Raw genomic sequence first — 20131 nt, 5'->3', positions numbered from 1 at the left:
AGCATGTTCGTGATTTTTTTAATTTGTTTATTTTTAACTTTTTTTATTTATTATTATTATTATTTTTTATAAATTTGAATGAAGGAAAGAACAAAGTGTTCTTGGCCGATTCATTCTCGTCGTCAGTATTCTCCAAAACCACCACTAGATGTCACCGTTTAGTCATCTTGGTGACAACAGCTCACCCTTGAGCGTCATCATTCTCGTCCTCCGCTTTAAATTTCTTTCTTTTTTTTTCTTCTTTTTTTTTAATCTCATGGAATAACCTAAAGGAGCCTTATCTTTTCATCAGCGTTGCAGAGAGGTGACGATAACGCATTTATCATCAATTAAATGTGAACGGTGTTAGGTGACATCCGTTGGTGAAAGCAATGACACTTTAGACTGTAGCCTAATGTAAAAACACAAATTGTTTATTAATAATAATAATAATAATAATAATAATAATAATTTTGTTTAGTTCTGTCTTGCTAAACAGGGCAAGCTTAGATAGTCTTCAAAGGGTTTCATTATAATACTATCAGCAAAATTTCTGAAAAAAATTTCTGAGCCAGACGAGATTCTCTTGTTCCCATTAACTACTATATTACAGTCTGCTGTTTAAGCAAGAAATGAGGGGGGAAAGGTAAGAAAACTGGAAAAATCGCATGGTTCTCTCACTCTTCTGCTTGTTTTAAATTTTAGTCTCCCACGACTCAGTAACCGAGTTGTTGATCAGATCAATTGGTGTATATATATATATATATATATATATATATATATATATATATATATAATACACTATCTCTCTATCTCTAGCTCTCGTTCATTTATTTATTTACGCGACCTGATAACTCCATTATCCATTTCATTAACAGAGACAGTGACCATCCACAGCTTTTAAATCTTAATCTTCCTTATAAAATCCCAGTTCAGATCACGTAATGTCGCTCTGCCTTTGTAAGAACACACAGGCGAGAAGTTGCACACAAAGTAAAATAAACAAACAAACAGGCGTTCGTTGGTTTCTGCGCGTAAAAAGGATTAATGGGCTTATGTAAATTCATCCTGAAAATCTTTGCTGTCAACCTTTAACGAATTACAAGCGTGTCTCTATAATAGCAGCCAGCTATCACAACTCGAAGAAAAACAGGCTGACTTTGTTCAGATATCTGAAAAATACTTTTTTTCTGGATTTCTTTATCTACGGAGCTGCAAGAAAGTAATTTTCTTTTTAAACCAACAGAGTAAAATACTTATCAGACTTAACGCTATACTTCTAATTAATGGATTCATATATGCATTTTTGTAAGGAGGCGCTAAGGTGCAATGGTAGTACTAATGAAAAAATGGGCGATGCAACAGAGCATGACTGACTTTAAAAGCTCCTACAGAGTGACCTCTGAGTAACCTGCTACTCTAGTATTTAACAATAAAAAAAAGCCAAATATCTTGGTACTTTTTTTTAGGATGAGAAGCCCAGCATAGGTGGGGTAGCAGACTCCCGTGGCTTTGAATATGTTTACGTGAGTCAGTCTGACCACTGGTGTTGAGTCACGAGCAGTTTAAGAATAGGGTCCATTGACGAGGGGAGCAGCCTATAGGCTGCGTTTGCTTTGGCTGCAAGAGGAAAGTTTTTACTCCTGGACCAAGTTGATCCATATGTCGCATGTCACCAAGCAGCATCTAACATCTGGAGCCTTTTGTTACCAAAGGGTAAGTATTTATTTATTTATTTATTTATTTACTTATTTATTTATTTTATTTCCCATTGATTTATTTCTCTATCAATGCAGACTAACAGAGGGATTTTGAAAAGAAAAAGATCTATGGCCAGTTTATTTTGGAGAAAAAACGGGAAAAGATACTTAACACAACATTTAGTTATTATTTAACTATTTTAGATTGTATTTATTTATTTATTTATTTTTATAGCGCTGCATTTACATTCGCGCACTCGCCCTTGGCATCCCTCGGCGCGTGCACAAACACATGGGGAAAACAGTCTGAGCGATTGCAGCTGAAATTGTAACGCTGCGTCACTTTTTTCCCCCCCACAAACTGGGCACTGGACTTTTTGGTTAGTTTTTTTTTTAACAGACTGTACTTCTTATTAGAAAATCGCACCACCTCCTCGGTGTTACCTCTGAATCTCCTCTGTTGTTTTCCCACTAAAGAGCTCTTTGTTTACGCATGCTGTACATAAGCGTTGAAAGAATCTCACTGATTTACATTATTCACATTTAAACCAATGTTGATTGAGAGAAGCAATACAGTTAATATCATGTTACTGTGCTCAAAATAGCATCCGTCAATTTCTGCAAGAAATTTAAGACAATAAATGTTGCCACAAAAGGATTTACCCTCGCTTTGAACAGTTTAAATGGTGAAAAAAAGGTCGGACTAAAGAGTATGCCATAAGTATAAAAATGCTAATCTACCCACTGAATATGCATCAATATTAAAAACAATACGCACACCAGAGCCAACGGCGTCGGAGAATTGAGAATGGCGGACAGGGTCGTCTCATTACGCATGGGCGGTTTTCCATGCAGGAGCCACGGTTTTCCTTCTCTTCGCGTTTCCCTTCTGTCCCGCTCGCATTAAGGAAGCTTCTTGGTAGAACAAACAATTCTATGTTAGCTTTCAAAGCGGCAATCAAACACCCAAGAACAGGCTAGAGGGAAAATTACTCCGACTGCGGCTGGGCGGACTATGTAGTAAGAGGGATTTGCATATTTTGATGCACTAATTGCCTTGATGTATTTAAATATGGCTGCACGTAGCCGATATGCTTGTCTACGTCACTGAACGTGCCCTCGTAGTTAAACTAAAAACGTGAATCCGGTAGACACTAATGGATGCGCCTGCAATTAGGCAAGGGTGGGAGGGCTAGGGGGTAAAATGAGAGAGGAAGCTTGGAGCTCCCTTTGCACTTGCTGTGCAAAGAAAGAAAGAAAGAAAGAAAGAAAGAAAGAAAGAAAGAAAGAAAGAAAGAAAGAAAGAAAGAAGGAATTAAGAAAGAAAGGAAGAAAGAAAGAAAGAAAGAAAGAAAGAAAGAAAGAAAGAAAGAAAGAAAGAAAGATTTTGTCTTAAAATTGTTATTTTTTTTAGCAAATAATAGAGCAGGTTTCCTGAGGAAAAACAAAGGAAAAGTGGTGATGACCTACTATACTGATTTAAAAAATCAATAGGTCTACAATATCATTCATAAAGGCAACAAGCATGTTAGGCCATGTTAGGCCACGAGAACTATCTGACAGCATACCCGCAGGCTGCAAATAGGGCACCGCATGACAACTACATTTTAACTTAAAAGTCTCATTTCTCGTGCTGTAGCTCTCTCTCTCTCTCCAAATTATGTGTGTGTCCAGCCTAAGAGGTGCAAGCTAGTGTGTGGTTTATAAGATAACTTTTTACTGGGGATACTGGGAGCAATGTGAATTCATAAGCGTGGTAGTATGGATCCAATCAATACATCCTGACTGAAGTTTCTAGTTATACCCATGTCTCTCCATTTTCCTTTTCATAATTGACCTCATTCCAGACTTAGTTTGGGAATTGCATGTAGCAAATCATTTCCTCTCTGTCTGGAAAGCAGTAAATGCGTTCCGTTTGTCAAAGCGTGTTAGCGAGGCGCCTGCAGCAAATTCATTACCATCCAACTGCGAGGCTCACTTCGCAACCTGGTCGGGAGAGAGGAGGGAGAGGTCCACGCCAAACCGCGAACAATGCTGCCTTAGTTCGTGCGTGCAACAAAAGAACCGAGGGAACTTGTTTGAATTTCAGAGCACGTCCTCCCTCACACAGAAGGATGGACTTTACCACCCCCCCAACACACACACACACACACACCACCACCCCTTCTCCTCATCATCATCATCATCATCACCCACTCCCTCCTCATCCGACCCCACCATCAACAGGAAAGAAAAAAAGAAAGAAAAAAAACTTGCACTCTGAGAGCATGCACTTTTCTATTTGCTGCTTGTAGACGTTATGGGAAAGTTGTGTCTCTCCCTCTCCCCATCCCTCCCTCTTTCTCCTTGTCTTCGTCTGTCATGTGCTTGGGATATGCTCATACTTTGCACAGAGCAGCTGTAGAACGCCTAATGCAGGCTACAGAATGGTAGCGGCAATTTTAAAGTCCCCCCACCAAATAATACGGCTGGGATTTTTTTAAGGGGAACATATACTATGTCACGGTACACGAGGACCTCACTGTTCTCCTTGCCGCCCTGGGATGCTTTCTGATTGCTGGCAGTGATTTGACTCGCCGTTAGGAAGTAAGTGCAACTTTTGTGCCTAAAGGTTTGCTGGTAAGCAAAAGTTAAAGCTGGGTATACGGTAGGAAGTAGATAGCGTTGTTGTTTTCTTAGAATTTGACATTAGTTTTAAGATCCCACTAACTTAAGTGATTTATCTGAAGTTTGTGAGTTTTCTCACTCTGGTTAGATTTAGAGCGCTCACACAAGGGTATCTATTGTAGAGGAAACATGCTTTGAATGTGATTACCTAAATTGCTTTAGACTCATTTTAAATTTATAAATCGTCTTTATCTTTTCCGTTGAAAGATGTTTTTTTTCTTTCAAGATTTCCGGAAAAAACAGAATCACTATTTGTCTGTTATTTTTGTTATTTTGCCTTGTTTGAAATTATGTTTCACTTAAAATATTATTAATCATGTTATTAATATTCATATGAAAGGCACAGTTCCCTGTGTGTGAAGTGGTGTAGCTGTAGTTTGTGTGGACTGGATGTGAAACGTGTGATTTCGGAGGCAATGAATGTGAGAGTTTCTGAGAATAAAATATATGCAGGACCTTCCTATGTAAATGGCTAAAAGCAAATCAGTCTTCCGGAATATTTTATTTGGCTACAAAAGGAGTTGGCTTTTGTTCTGAAATAATAAAGTTACATTATGCATTGAAGGTATAACGTCACCAAAATCGTCACGCCGTGTCTGAAAAACAAAGCCCTCACTGAGCAGTATTACTTATGCACGTGTTATACTTGTTTATTTAAACATTCACGCTACCATCAGCCCTTGGGCTATATTCACATTTCTCGAGATTGTTTTATTAGTTGTGAAGAAGTGCAGTAAATTATGTTTTCAGACAAATGGGTAAGCAGGTTGTGCGTTTTTGTATTTATTTACTTTCATTTTTTTAAGATGTGCAGTAATTAAAACTGGGCCTTTGTGTGGGAGGCCCATTCCCAAGCCTCTTTCATCCTAATCAGGTGACCACAGTGTTGTTGATCATATTGATCTGAAGATGACATTTGCAATTAATCTGATACCTAACAGGGGGGAATTGAGATGACGATTATGGAAAATTGGCAATACATTGCCAAAAACCAAGAAATTATCACTGTACGCATAAATGAGGGGATTATGGCTGTTCGCGACAGTATGATATGGACATCTGAACACTGAGGCCCCTATAATATGGGAGCCTATATGTTGCAGGTGGAGTTTATTTAGAAACTAAAGGCTGGTAAATTAAAATGTAGAAGCAATAGTTGTGTCTGTCAACAGTTAAGAAACAACGTGGTGTGCACAGTATTCCTTTAATGAAATGCACAGCCTCGTGACTTTTTTGCTAATTAAAACACCTCCAGTTTGCCCCTCCTACCGACATAGTAAACTTGAGGGGCAGGTCTAAAACTGATCCAAGTGAACAAAACACCTGATAGAAAAGAAAAGAAAAAAAAAAGAAAAAGAAGAAGAAGAAAAAGAAAAAGAAAAAGAAAACGAGAAAGCTGATGAAGCCACGATTTGGTCTAAATTTGTCACCACCTGTTTGTCATCAGCTCTCTCCTCCTGCCATACACACACGCGCCATATAAACAAGTCAATCACTGTCAGCGACTAACTTTTGTCTTGAATTTTAACTATTTTCAGTACAACATAAAAGTTGAGCAAAAGCTACCTTGGACGCACTGGATGACCTGAAGCTGAACGCTCTTGCGCATGATCCATCACATGTTCCCTTGCTTGTTATTGTTGACTCAGTTACAAAGATCCCACATTTTGACCCATTTGAGCTGAGCTGTTGGTCAGATACTTACATTTCTGTTGAAAAGTGAGCGGGTGAACATCCGCACAGTCAAGCACAGGGGCTTTATTTCGTGTGAGGCGACATTGCCAGCCCACCTGAATACCACTGTACTCTACCCATCGGATGCGACGATGGCAAAAACACACAGGAGCCTATAAAGGATTTTCGACGCAAAATCGAGCACGTGAGAGCGATTTAACTTATACAGTTGCAGCTCGTGTGAGAAGGAACGCAATAAGCAAACGGCGATCGTAAATCGCGAATATTAAACGTTGTATAGACAGAAGAAGCTGGCGCTATGCAGCTCCGGGATGCTCTTGTCACTGACTTGGTTCGTTTTTATGGTTTAATAATGTGCTATTTCTGGTCGTATCTTCCATGAAAAAACACTTGAATCGCTCCCACTCTGTGTAAAAACAAACATATGCTTTCCCTGTCATCCATTTTCATTCCTATGAGAGAGGAGAGGGGACTGCTCGCTGAGAGGCGGACTTATTCCGACGCGATCGGTGTAATGGATGAAGATTGTACATTGAAAAGGAGGGCGCATTTGCGATTTTTTTTATGACATCACCGTAGTTACTTGGTCGTGGTCCAAGGCCTTTGACCTCACCGGGGTTGGTCCATATTTTGGCCACCCCCAGCCCCCCTATCCTTCAGGGATGGCCCCTATTCCCCACTCTTTTCAGACTGATCGACCATGCAGCCTGCAGAACGGACCCTCTGGCTCAGAAGCATCTTTTCTTTTTTTTTTTTTTTAATCTTTCTCTAAGTACCTACATACTGGATACGAACGGACAACTTGACACTCTGACTGAAAAGAAAAAAGGAAAGAAAAGAACCAGCTCCTGTCTTCATAATCCGAAACATTTGCGTCGTAATTCCCTGTGCCGTTACTGCACTTTCCACAGGAAACCGGATTTTCCCCCCTTCTCTGCCGTGTTTCTTCTCCGCCGGCCTCACAGGATATCTATTCCGACTGCCACAACGACTTAATAGAGGCGAAAGAGCCTTTTGTGGGATTGAGGCTATTTGCATTGCAAATTAGGGCCCCCGTGCAAGGATGAATGCACCTTACCGCGATTTTCAAGGCCTACGTTAACTCAGTAATACTGGCTAATGTCAAGTGAATGTGACATTAATATTGGAAATATATAATCCTTTTTCTGAAGAATTTTCGCCTTTTACATTGGGTATATAACTGTTCGGACTGTGCTATAGGGGTCCTCTACAGCTACTGTAAAAGGAAATATAAGGGATACATAGTGCACAATGTGATTTGGAAATTGACACTTTTTTTCAAGTATGTTCGAGTGCTGAGAGCTGGAAACTTGGAGACCAGAAGATCAAATGTTCAAGTTGGATTATTGCTGAAGACTGGGGAGTGGGTTGTTATCTTTGGTTATCTAGCTGTATGAGTGTTCTGCTCGTCATAAAGCTAGATAACCGAAAGTAAAAACTACTTCCAGACTCGTCGAGGACTTTTGGACGACACACTGATTTCCCACGGACCCAAGATTGTTGAAGCAAATGTTTTATGTTATTTTTGTGCTATTTTGTTTTCCTTTTCCCTACAATGTTTAAGTGTATAAGTTTAAATGGGATCCTATCTTTTTACGTTAGACTACTTAATTTAATCAATGACATTTTCAGGGAGTGTTATGTCTACACTCCTTCACACGCGTGCGCGCTCACACACGTTGAAACACACTCACACACACACACACACACACACACACACACACACACACACACACACACACACACACACATACATTCGCACATACACACACTTTTATACACGCACACACATAACTTAACAGGTTAGATATAGCACGTAAATATTTGCAATCTATTACGCACGATTTTTGTTTGATAGGTAAAATTTCTGCACAGGCCCAATGAAAGCATGGAAGAGTGACAGTTGGAGCTTCTGTGGGAGACCCACGTGTGCTCCTCCATGCTCTTTATTTCAGCATGATAGGGTCCGGCCAGGAAACGGCGCTGGTATTCCAAACAGTAATAATTAGGACGTATACTGAACTGACAAAAATGGAGAGAAAGAGAGAGGGAGGTGGGGACAGGGTTAGGAGAAGGAGGGAGGTGGCAGAAGAGTGAGAAGAGGAGGGGAGGGAGGGAGTGAGTGGATTGGGAAAGATGTTGGGGTGGAGTGTGTGTTTGTGTGTGTGTGTGCTGGGGGGTCGGGCCTGCTTAATTGATTCCGTTAACCGCAGTGCAGGAGATGTGAACGACTGGACGATCCCATTCCCACGCTCGGTGGGGCAAGTGGCAATGCCGTGCCCAGGCCCAATATGACAGACAGCGCCGTGAGGGCCAGGAGGGGCTGGGTGGGGGGATGGGGGCCGACAGGGGTCATGAAAAGACGTCAAGTGCACCAGACTCATCTGCATCCCCAAAGAAAGAGGCGACGTTTCCCAGCTCCAGCCGACGCGGCGCTCCTAAACTTGGAGTAGTAACGGTCTTGTATTCGTTAATGTCTCGCCAATTGTAGGCTACTGATAATGAGGACTTGGGGTCATTATCTTAAAACTATGCGGGTTTATGAATGTGAAAGGGTTGTGGTGCAACTCTAATCCTCCATGGCCCCACTAGAGCGCGCGAATGCAGGCGTTGCCGCTACTGTGATAGACATTGTTGCGTTAAGGCAACTGGGGTATTTGAATAGAGGACACCTCCTGCACAGTTTGAAGCTGAACTTGACCATTAACTGTCCAAATTCAGTGTAAGAAAATACCATACAGCATATATATTAAAATACATCATGAAACTTAATACGATCATTCAGATTTAGTTGAACATGTTTGCTTTAATATAGATTTAAAATAATGAATTACTCATTTATTACGCCAACAGCTGAACTATGAACCTTTGTGAAACATATAAGAGGCAGCTTTTGACAACTGCTATATCTGTCTCACGAATTGTATTTTTCCCAGCAGATCACGTGTTTTAAGCCAGTTCGACAATTCGTTGGCAATTTAGGTTAATTTCTATTTAATTCTTGGGAGAAGCCTTTCTTATTTTTAAGCCCATTTTCAGGGTTTAAAACACCCGATTAAGTCATGCGAGTTTAGCTCAGAAAACTGACTTTTCTCTTTTTTTTAAACAACAAAGCGTCATTCACGTGCTGTGTTAAACAGAGCCACAGTGGTTGATTTCAGCACCGCCTTTGAGTAGAAAGGTATGTTGGAGACTTTCTCACACCATCAGGCAAAAATAGTGTCTCTTATTCCCGAGTCCTTTCAAAGACATCACACAATACTTGGTCAGTTGCCAGAAGGATATCTGAGAATACAGTTTGGCCTGAGCAGCGATGAATGAAGCAAGACTTGGTGTCCTCGGTTAAGTCAATTGAAATCGTCGTCAAGCTCTATGAAAGAGAATACTTTTTTTTAGGTCTGCGGGGCGTACACTAAATGTCAAAGCAGAGAGAGAGAGAGAGAGAGAGAGAGAGAGAAATTTGGTCTTTAACTAAGCCACCATCTCATCATTAACCCAAATTAACCGTGCTCCTCTCACAGAACACAGCCTACCGCTCAGTGTAAAGTGTTTTTTTTAAACCTAATTGAGATTAAATCTGTTCTATATTTATGTTTACTCTAAGTTTTTTAGATTCATTGTGCACAGAATTGTGAGCGTTTGACGGTGTTATTTGATTCTTGGCATACTGATGGAAAGTTCAACTTTAAGAGAATCATAGGATTAAATAATAAAATAAGATATTTTTCCATGACATGTCAGAGGGATTTGTAATGGAATGCTGAGTTGTGTTATTACCAGAAGAGAGCAGCACCACGTCTCAGACAGTTACAAATAATACTTGCTTGCATCTCTACTTTTATCAAGAGCTGCTGTATGACTGACAGTGATTTTAATGGTGTTTATGGCTTGTGTATTTTAATAACTTGGTTCACAGTAGTGCTTTGTATTAACCCTACCACCCTCTGCTGTCTTAACTCCAAAAATAGCGAGATTATAAAATAATCTGCAATTTCTTTCTAATCTAAAATGTACTTTTATTGTATAGATAGTGCATTCCTGCTTTCCTGTCTCTAGAAATCAGGACAAATAAGGCTATGTATTGTGAGGAAACACACACACACACAAAAAAAGCAAATGTGTCTATATTTTCACATATGAATGAACATATCTCTATTTTTTTATATTTGTGTAATTTGACTATGTGTGTAAGCAGTTATAGTCCACCTATGGCTGTGCCCTGGCTGTGCCCTTTTTATATGCTTTCACATGCAGTGCTCTGTAGCCATTTTTGCCACGTGATTTGTTGAGTAACAAAACCATGACGCCCATGGAGAGGTTTTATATTCATTGGTTAAACAATCAGCACATTTTATGTGAGTGTGTTTGTGGTTTTTATGTGAATCTGCTGCGCTTGTGTGTGCGTATGTATGGCAGGTGCAGTAGCAGGTTTGTAATACATATGGGCTAAGGGCTGTTTCTGTGCTAAACAAATGATGTGAATATAGCTGTCATACATGTGTTATTTTTTAATATCTGTATGGCATGGCTGTAATTTTTCTCATTCATCATAGACTACTTCCATATTGTTTTGTTCTGGAAGAGTGGTTGCGTATATGGTTTACACTAATACTTTCGGAATGGATGTCATATTAAGAGCTGCAATGTAGTATCATTTGCAGTATTAGCAAGTTACAGTCAAATCTGTTCCGTCCAGTTTGGCTGAGGAGAATATTGTCTTTCTGCTGAGATTTTGTGACAGGGCAAAAGGCTTTTTGTGCATTTGCACTTGTACGTCTCAGTTTGTATAAGTGTATGCTTTCTTCTGTGTTTGTCTCTGTGATTAACTGACCCTGGCATCTTGGATAGAGAGTGGGGCTACTACAATCATGTTGATGAAAGGGAACAATGGCTGTGTCTCAGTCAACAACGTCTGTCTGTCTGGCTTGGGCCATGTCTCACTCTTTTTGTGTGTGTGCGTGTGTGTCTCCTGGACATGAACTTGAACTTGAGACAGGCAGCCAGACACCATCTGTGCACCAGGGGTAATGAATTCACTGCATTCATGGCTGTGGAGCAAACCTAGGCCATCAGCACCCATTGATGAGCAGATGACCCCCATAGCCTGAGTTAGCTCTTCATCACTAATAGAATTCAGCAATACCAGCTGGTAGTGAGGGAGTTTATTTTGCCTGGTTTCCCAAAGACAAATGTAAAGACTGCCAGTATGTTGACGCTTACATGTATGTTAGCAGTATGCATGCTTGGCTGTATCTGTATGTTTGTCTGAGCTTGTATGCGCAAATTCTTCCATGCTTTTGTGTTGATCTTCGTCTTAGCTTACACATATTAATCAGCATACACACTTTTGTTTATCACATACATGTTATTTCTTTAATAAAACAGCATCTTGTTATTTTACTAACATACTTAACTTATAACTTTTATAACTGAATGGACCCGTTCAGGATTTCCCTTGATAAAGGGGAGTAAATGAAAGAGGCATAAACCTTAAACAAGCCAAGCACAATGTGAATTCCTGCAGGCCCTCCTCCTATTTCTCCCTCTCTTCTTTCAGCTCAAGCTTCTGTCACAAGCACACACATATACACACATGGACGCATGCGCACACATAATAAGACTTTTCCCTCTGGTTGGTGTCGCCATGGCAACGGTAGGTGAGATCACCTTGCGCATGGCAGCATCAGTCCTTGCCAGTGCAGGACAGGTTCCTGTTTTCTGAGTGTTCGAGGGCGAGTGCATGTATATGTAGAAATATGATTGTCAAGCACGGTCTGTGGTACAGTTTACACACATATCAGTGGTTTGTGTGTAAAGTAAAGGTGCTTGTATCTGTCAATATTTGTTTATTGATTTAGGTTTTACACACACACGCACACACACACATATATATTTATATATAAATGTGTGTGTCTTTGTGTAGGTGTATGGTATTAGATATAATAAGTATGGAATTAGCTCATATTTCATACACATGCCAACACTCAAGGTGCTTCTGCGCTCAGTAATGGTGTCATTGTCAATTAACAAGAATCCGATCAACCTCCCTCCATAGCAGACCAGCCAGCCATAACTTCCCAATAATCCACTGAGGAATGTCATGGCTCGGCCCTTTTTAATGACATCATGCATGGCCACTTGAGCGTCTTGTGGAGATCAGCGGGCATGCTGCGCTCTGCCACACTGTATGGCCCTCCCCTTAGCTAGCTGTGTTGATATGCGTACGCAATATGGTTGTCAGGTACTTTAGGCTACTTCTAAAGTGTTAAATATCTATTCTATGTAATATAATTGGACTGTGTTTGGATGTCAGCAATTCATGTTAACTGCATGGTGAGGGTTTGCTGTTGTCAGATTTTATGAGATTGTTCATGTCTGCTTGTATAGTCTTTAGTATGACATGCAGAAAAATATGCATTTGGAAAGTGCATTGCAAAACATGTATAATTTTACCACTGATAGTTAGACCCTATAACTAAAATTCTAGAAGATTAGTACAGTAATAAAGCAGATGCTCCTCAACTAAGCTTATCCTAAAATGTAGATATTGCTGTTCTATTTAAAATGTTATTCTTTTGATTAAGCATAAAGCTGACAGTCAGGGCAATTTTCAAGTGAAGCTTATTTTGGTTACCTTCAAACTAACCGTGCTAATATCTTATATGTCTTATTAATGTAAAAGCACAAAGGTTGCTCAATCCCTCAATAACACACCTGCAACTCATAGATCTTAAATGTTACTTTCTGTATCAGTTATTATAAAAATCTAAACCTGGGAACAACAAAATTAATAAAACAGAGAGAAAAAATTTTAAAGGCTCAAATCAGCCTTTAGACATGACTCATGTGGATGATTTTTTTAAATATATTTACATATTATTTTCATTTAAACGATACATATAGGTCCTCTGAGTTTATTCACATGTCAAATCACAATGTTCGGTGCAGTAAGTGGTGTGTGAACTGATAAGATTTTCTTTGTGTTCAAGACAATAACAGCTAACTAGTACAGAATACTCTCAGCTTCCTATACACATGATAAAATATCAATGTTGTGACCACAGCTGTATACACTGAGGCTGTGTACACATGTAGTATATCTGCTCTAAAAGTCCAAAGCTAGCTGTCACCCTGCCTTCAAGGATTTCTGCGCTTCTGGCTTTTGATTATGCAAATACTTTGCACTATAAATGAATTAATGGACTTGCATCAGAAATGTGCTTCCTTGAAGATGAAAGGGTGTAAATAATATATTTTGTGTCACTGCATTATTCATCCCCTATTAATTACCACACCAGTTTCAGTCTCAGCATAACCCTTCATGCTACATTCAAGTGGTGTGGGTGTTATTTTCCATACAGTGCACGGTATGTAAATCCACAATCAGTCAATATCAAAGAACTTGTTTCAGAAGTATAATCATAATTTTTTTTCATGATATCCACTCACAATTTGTCTTTATTAAACTCCACTTGGACTGATCCAGTTAAAGCTCATTTGGCTGTTATTGTAAAACTGGTAATTCATGTTTAAATGTGCTTTTTAAATATAGATGTGCTGTCAGACACAGAAAACCTGTGTATTCCTTGTCTAAATGTTAAGAATTGTTCTTTTTCATGGTAAGCATAAACCCGTCTATTATGTATGAGAAGAGGAGCTGCAGAGACATTAAGAACAGCATAAATACTGGAGACGTGCCCCTACCACAATTAGAATACGACCATCTTTTTACTCTTTGTAAAGCGTATGGCATTGAGGCCGGCTTACAATTTGAATATGGCGAATCGTTTAAAAAAATATATGCTTTATAGCAATTAAATTATATGGGCCCTTGGACCAGGGAGTCAGTGCCAGTGCATATAGAATAGTGAGTGGTTGCTATGCTCGCATTAGCATCTGGTCCTTTTATGTAAATTTGATGAGAAAGGACTCATGCATACACGCCAGGGTTGGGGTGTACTCGCCTAATATCCTTATTAGAGAGGAGTAAATTAAATATTTATTAGGGGGGTAAGGGTTAGGAAGGGGAAGAGTGGGGGGTGTCGTCTGTCCTGTGTTGTCATGAGGACCTGAGGTGGAAGAAGGGGGAAAGGGAGGAGGAGATTGGCTTTCTGTATGAGTGTCTCTCTCTGCCTCAAGGTGCCACCATCTTAAGGCGTTTGGCAGTACTGAGGAGTGTGGGGAGGGTAGACCTAAAATGTCCGCTGGCATAGACACGCGCACGCATACACATTAGCGCATACAAATTTTCGTGCAGTGTGGACAGGGCAGAGATTTGAATGTCTGTCATTTAGTTACTGTCGTCAGCAGCTTTGCATGCTAAGAATTTCATTTGCATGTATTAATTCCTTTGATAAATGTCATTTAGTACCCAATCAACCTTTCTTTGGCTCCTTAACGTACGCTGCAAATGAAGCGCTAATTCTGCTACCACGGCAATCAGAACTTAACAGCTTTTTACTAATATTTTGCGAATTTTTCTTGTCTTATATTTTGTTTTTATTTCCCAGAAAGAATAGCTGAGGCATGATTGACAAAGCATTGTAATAGTACACCAAAACTATTTACACATATCCATGTTTTTACACATATAATATCAAACAGCATATTTCATTTTTTTTTATTTAATTCTCAGATTGTTGCAGCTTTAAATTTCACAAATTATAGAAATCAAACTGTATTATTGTATAGATGACAAATGCTTCAGTGTGCTATTTTAAAGTGTAATAATGTGCAGGTTTTACATTTGTTACTGATAACTTTTGCTTCCTTGAGAGCATACATGCTTCTTTTTTTTTAAACTGTTATACCTACAATGAAAATATAAAAGCTGTTAAGCAGAGAAAGGAAGTTGGTGACAGTATTGCTAGTTTGTGCAAATCAGACGTGTTCATCCTATCATTTTCTGTCTGCTTGTCTCTAACTCACTCTCCCCATCATATACACACATTGTAGCTGACCTCTCCTATCTGTTAATTATCATAAATGTGCTTAGTGAGGTGGCATACACATGGGCACACACACACTTCTAGCATGCAAACAGACATTGTTCAGTGAGATACAGACACAGCATTAGCATTCCCTTTCATCGTGAAGTGCTCCTGAGCATGAAAAAGAACGTGCAGGAAATTATTCAAGACGAATTATACCACACATCATCTCCAGTTTTCGGGCATCAACACACACGCGCACTTGTGTCCTTCACACATGCGTGTGTGGTTCACAAGTTTAGGAAAGTATGTTAATGTCATTATTTGTCTCTAGTAACAATTTAGAGATTAGCTGTTGTGTAAATCTGTAGATACATAAGTGTTGCTGAGAGTGTATTCTCCTTGTGTGCTAGAATTATGTTTATAACTATTTTGAATTATGTGAGCTGTGCATCCTTGAATATTCAGTCGTCCCTTTTTTATATGCATATAGTATACACACAAAATCCACTGTTCCTGTCCCTGCCTCCCTGTTTCTTCTGATGAGTGGTACGCCCCGACATGCTGCCAAAGAAGTGCGAATAATTAAACGGCTGTGAGTTTGAGCCTGGTGTTGGCTAATGGATTGTTACTGAGAGGAAATGAGACGGGCAGCATGGGGGAGCTAGGTGGCAAAACAGACCTCGACTTTGGATAATGAAACACTGTAAGCTACCGCGGTGGAGAGAAGACACACCTCACGTAGAAAACGCTTTTGTTCTATGCCTTCCTCCTCTTGTCATATAGGTAGGTGCAATAGGTGAGGAGTCTCACATTGTGAGAGAGGCAAGATCACAACTGCATCACTCCGGTCTAGATCTGTGGTGATTCCAGTTTTAAATTGCACTTTGTTTCAAATCAGTGCAGCAGGAAAAACAGAAAAAAAAAACCATCTTTTTTATTTTTCTTGTGTTTCTTTTTTTCTTGTTTTTCCACCTGTGCAATTTGCATTACATTTTGCATCTTGTGCATCACCACAGTGCAGCTTTAGAGAAAGAAAGGGTTGATTGTTGGCACCCGTTGCTGCCAGCAAGGTCCCCACCTCCCTCCCACCACCACCAACTCCATCCCTCTGCTTACCCACCTTACACACATGTGGGCTAGAAGTGAGGTGGAGGGGAGTGGAGTGGAGGAGGGAGACAGAGGAGCAGGAGTGAGATGGGATGCGACAAGCCACACAAGCCGCAAAGGGAACAAAGTGAAGGTGGAGGAGGGAGTGCTGTATAGTTACCCTAAACTCTGCCGTAGGGCTTAAAACACACACGCACACACACACATTGGTTTGCCACACAACCACAAGACACTTTCAGATGTGTAAAACATTGCAGAGGCTAAAACCACAGTGTACCCTGTATAAAGATCACCTAGTTTTTTTATTGGTTATTCTGAAGTATCAATTAAGGTTTTTGACATGTGTTTTTTAAGGTTCTTGATTGTCTTGTTGCTGCTTATATTTAATGTAAACAAAAAATAAAGGCAACTAAATTCAAATAGACTCTTGTGTGTGTTTATTATTAATTATTGTCTTACAGCACGCTGACTTTGTGAGTACATGTGAGTTTATGGTTATGTATGTGTGTGAGAGCGTTGATGTTGAGCTCTAATAAAATGTGGCATCTGTCAGTTTGATACTGACATAGCTGAAGATTTTTACAATCACTTGGGAGCACACCAGTACAAGAAAACAGAGCAAAGAAGATGTCTACAGTATGCCCTGTACATTTCTGTACTCTCATCATGAATGAATTGAATGAAAACATAAGAAACTGCTTTAAAAATATGAACCAAAGACATTTAAAAAGGAAAGGCCGAGTTTTCTCTTTCATGTCTAAAGTGCATCTTTTGTCATTCATGTTTGATATTGTTGACATCTGACCAGTGTTTGACTGCACTCTCTTTGACCTTTCTATGTTTATGTGGGGGGAATGTCAGCAGTCAGATTTATTTATGGGGTTAACAGATCAAAATCAAATGAAAAACTATTACCAAAAAGAAAGTTTTTCAGTTTATCACATTGCCTTTTCCTATTTTGATCATGGTTTGTTCAGGAATGCCAGTAATGTAACTACACATTACTAAATAAACTTTTAAAGAAAGTTTTTCTTTATTGCAATTTTAAAGTATATATATATATATATATATATCAGGTTTGAGTTGCTATTTGTGGCAATGTGTAAAGGTTAAGAAGACGTTTGCACAAAGTTATTACCATTTTGAATTCCTTCAAGTAAACAGTTATAGTATTAATACTAACTCTACTCTCCTGCTTTGCTGTGTGTTTACAGACATTTCTTTCTTTAAATCTGTTATGTGGAAACATATTAATTGTGATTTGCTCTAGAAGAGGTTTTCAACCTGTAAAGGTTACCTCTTTTAACATATTCACTTGCTGCCTGTGTGTGTTTTATTCCTGCAGTGATGGAAAAAGGGAGCTATGAAGAGCTGCAGCTAGCAGGAAGTACACATCATCACAAGATCTCTGGGATTTTGCTCTCCACTGGACCCGTATGAGGTGAGATTTGGTTAATAACCACATTGTATGTTTGTCCATGCATATATTAGCACAAGCTGTCAGCACAGACAAGCGACATATAATAATTCAGTATCCAGCAGAAAGAACCTGCCACATTGTATCCAACAACTATCAATTTCTAGAAGTTGTCAATAGTAAATTATTGATAGAATGTGTCAAAAATAGAATAATTTCTTTGTGAGCAGAGGGTTTTTACTCTTTCTGTTCTCTGTACTTATCTGTGCTGATGTGTGAATTTTGCGTCTGTTTGCCTGCAGCAAATTTAGCCAGTGTGTGTTGGATGAAGGCATAGACGTTAGTAGTGGTCCAGAGGACACAACAAACAGAAAAGCAGTGGTTTGAAAGGAGTTCAGGCAATGTGATCGTGGGCAATATCAAATCCCATGACCCATTCTTTGCCCTGTGGTTCATACTAAAGACAATGAGCACAGGAGAAACAAAGGTTACTGCTCACAATTCATCATCACAACACACACACATGCACAAACGGTAGCTTTATACAGGATGTAATCTTTGTAATCTTCTCTAGCTACTGAAATCCATGCAGCAGTAATTGCTCTCCACCCTGGCAGCACTGGATTTGTGTGCAGGACATGTAGCTCTATCAATTAGACCTCCCACCATTATTACATGTGACATTTTATCTTATTGAAGTCAGGAAAACATTTTAATGAGCTGAGCTTGCTCTCTAAGAGAGGAAATGCTAACTATTTATTAGGTGATTTTCATCTGTGATTTTATTTATTTCAGCTTTGAAACCTTTTTTTACGAGTCAGAGACCTCTTGAGAGGACCTGTGAAAAGGGGGGGATGGAAGATGAACACACTGGGCACGACAATCAGAATGACTGACGTTTTTCACTGTAAGCAAAAAGAAAAGAAGAAAAATGCACCTGAACCATGGGATCCTCTAAATGACACACACCAAATATTAAATAAATAAATACATGAGTGTTGAAAAGTTTATGTCTTGATGACAAATCAACAAATAAATAGATTAAAACATAAAAACAAAAGCAGGAGGAAAACCTAAGGAAAACGTAAGGGACTGAAGAGGAGAGACGACGGTATGTCAGCACCCTTGAGCTTCACCGTACCATTATATTATAGTTTTAATTACCCCCACTACTAGATTGGTGAACTTCTCAAAAGGGCCAATTAGAAGGGCATTGAAGGTCACTCACTAGCAAAATTCAGTGCTAAACTCTGTACCCATCTAAAGTATTCCAAAGAAGAACTCCACATTATACAACAATTTACATTTCTCTAGAGAGTTAAGGCTTCAGCTCCAGTTCTTATTCATTATCCTAAAGTTTTAACATTGGTGGTGGTGTTTTTTTCTGTACTGTATCGATTTTTAACAGAACGAACCTTCAGTGGCCATGTTTTAGTGACAGCTGAGATGGAATTAATGTCAATAGTACTGATCAGGTTCAACCAACATGTGAAGGAAAAGAGAATTTGTATAAAAGAAGCAGGTCAACAGCTTTTAGAGAGTACGGTAGTTTTTACTAACTGTGGAGAGTCTTTGTGAATATTTTTCTACATTTTCAATATATACAAAGTCATAACCCTCCCTCTTTGACCAAAAAGCCCAGTCCTTACTGTGTGCCAGGATCTTTAGACATCTTCATATGATTCTGCATTATTTAGTTAGAAAGGCAGGCTTTTTTGTTTCATGAAAAACATCTAAACATCAGCTATTTCTGTATGGGTGCAGGGCAAGGTCATCAGTGTAGGTGCCGAAACAGGAAACCAGGTCACCTCACCATCTTTGCAGATAGTCTTGTGTCTTAAAAGTAACAGATGTTTTCACTTCAAATAAGGACAAAGATTTATCTAAGTGTATAACTCTCTTTTTATATTAGGTATGCACTGCATATATAATGCATATGGCATATATGTCTGTTATATAGATTTTGCGGCTCAGACAATATAAAACACTAAATTTTGCTGTCGTCCTGTTTGCTAAATATTAGAATAAGCATCTGCAGGAGGGTGTCTTCAAAGTATACGTTTTTTTATGCTCCATCTCTTCATTTACTATGCTATTGCTATAATCATCTATCAGACATGCAGATTTGCAGTTCAGCTGCTTTGTGCTGGAGCGCCAGCGGGAGTAAGTATTTATAATGTAGCACCCGCATTCTCTGAATATAAACCCTCCAGCCTTGGAGGCCAGCTTCTGTGCCATCGGTGCTAGCCCACAGCGATTAATGAAGTCATCTGCATGTGTCTGTATGATTAAAGAGTGCTAAAGTGTCAGTGTGTGAGTTTATGTGTGTGTGTGTGTATATGTGTGTGTGTGAGAGTGTTGTCTGGTCTGCACAGATAAAACAACAGAGAACAAAAGATGCAAGCTTACAGGAAGGCAGTCCATTCCTAAACAACAAAATAACATTTATATACAGATAGCATAAAAATGCAAAGGCTTAATTCTTTATGATCAAGTAGATAGCTGATAGCTATAAAAGATAACTAAAACTAGGCAGGAAACTGAGGGAGAAAATGATGAATTATTTACAAAAATATTGTAAAATTTGTGAAAGGGTCTTTTCAGTGATTTAG

At 39.2% G+C, this 20131-nt stretch overlaps 1 long non-coding RNA gene across 2 annotated transcripts in view; it reads left to right on the top strand.

Moving 5' to 3' along the window:
* Positions 1–784: 784 nt before the first annotated feature.
* LOC121648440 overlaps positions 785–20131 on the top strand; it is a 38112-nt gene continuing 18765 nt past the window's right edge. The window contains exons 1-2 of one of the 2 annotated variants that reach the window (XR_006011977.1): positions 785–1695; positions 17448–17543. This is a non-coding gene — a long non-coding RNA (uncharacterized LOC121648440). Of the gene's footprint in view, positions 1696–3900; positions 4266–17447; positions 17544–20131 lie in introns of those variants that run through there. The other variant, XR_006011976.1, reaches the window with a different exon arrangement.

This window comes from Melanotaenia boesemani, chromosome 11 (genome assembly GCF_017639745.1).
Source record: "Melanotaenia boesemani isolate fMelBoe1 chromosome 11, fMelBoe1.pri, whole genome shotgun sequence".
NCBI lineage: Eukaryota > Metazoa > Chordata > Actinopteri > Atheriniformes > Melanotaeniidae > Melanotaenia > Melanotaenia boesemani.
The sequence above is the reverse complement of the archived record's forward strand: the minus strand, read 5'-3'. Positions and strand labels throughout refer to the sequence as shown.